Below are 1,654 nucleotides of genomic sequence, written 5' to 3'. Positions count from 1 at the left end.
GAATCATTCTGGGAGGGTGGGACGGGAGGGGGAGGGGGACAAGGAGTTTGATTTGTTTCATTTGTTATGAGCTAGATGTCTGGCTTTGAACGTCACAATTTGAATTGACTGATCATTCTATCAGTATGCAAGTAATACCTATTGCTATACAGTTACATGCATATATAATTATGTCTATCTGACCCCAGATGTACTGTACCTCATGTGTTAACACCTGTCAAATTGTCATATTATTGTGACGTGTTGTTGTTGTTACTGGAAAGAAAATGATAAAAGCTAATAAAGATTATATAAAAAAAAAAAAAAGGATGGGGGCAGCGCCATCTCCATTCCCCGTCATTGTGCCCGCTGCATACAATGGAATGCAATTCATTTTGAAGTTATTTGTAACAAATCAATATTCTTGTCAAAGTTCGTCGAAGCAGTCGAATCAAGTTTTTGAAAACTTCACTCTTCACTAGTGGCAAACTCTGCTCCTTTGACTGGACCACATGGCATTATAATAATTTATACTGCTGTGTGTCTCTGCTCGACATCATTTGTAACAATTTGTACTCACATAATGCCTTTAGTACAAATCATTACAATTGATGTCGGGCAGAGACACACAATATTATAAATCATTATATTGCCATATGGTCTGATCTAAGGAGCAGATTTCACTATGGGAATTCACGCCCCCCACAGAATGTGTTTCATGAAGTAAACACATTTGTCTGAAAGGGAGGAATGACTCAGAATTTCTCCTTACCATTGTACTTATTTGCAGCTACAGGAAACAGGTTAAGGGGGATCTGCAGACTAATTAACCTGTTCGCCACATCGCAACACATGGGCAAACACGACTTCAGCTCGTGCGTGCAGCAGGCATCATGGCCGGTGGGTCTCCGCTGTTTCAAACAGCAGAGACCCACGGCTAATGACCGCGACTGGCAATAATGCTGATCGTGCTCATTAAAGCCTTCAGATGCCGTGATCAAGTGAGATCATGGCATCTATAAGGTGAAAAGTGCAAGCTCCCTGGCTTCTTACCGGCATCCTGTGCAGCCAATGAGGATGCTGGTAATTGAATTCAATACCCTTGGAAACCTAACGGACCCCATTAAGGGTATTGAAGCTGCAATTCTTATTTTGGCCAGCAGGTGACAGGCCAACATAAGAACTTAGCAATTTATTTTATGCACTTATATAGCGCTACTATATTCCACAGCACTTTGCAGACATTAGCATCCAACTGTCCGCAATGGGGCTCACAATCTAAGTTCCCTATCAGTATGTCCTTGGAGTGTGGGAGGAAACCGGAGAACCTGGAGGAAACCCACACAAACTCTTCGCAGATATTGTCCTTGGTCGGATTCAAACCTAGGACCCCAGCACTGCAAGGCACCAGTGCTAACCACTGAGCCACCGTGCTGCTCATATTCTATACAAATAATGGGTCTAAAAGACCCATGATTGCTCAGAATTTAAAAGAAAAGGAGGTCCAATTTGCCATTTTTTCATTGCTTCTCTTACCCCTAAAAATGTAATAAAATGTCACACACTCCAAAATGGTATCATTAAAAACTACAGATTGTTCCGCCAAAAATTACTCCAGACACAGTTCAGTAGATATAAAAAAGTTATGGGGGTCAGCATATGGTGATGTAAAAAA

This window comes from Bufo gargarizans, chromosome 6 (assembly GCF_014858855.1).
Source record: "Bufo gargarizans isolate SCDJY-AF-19 chromosome 6, ASM1485885v1, whole genome shotgun sequence".
NCBI lineage: Eukaryota > Metazoa > Chordata > Amphibia > Anura > Bufonidae > Bufo > Bufo gargarizans.
Note: the sequence above shows the minus strand (reverse complement) of the source record.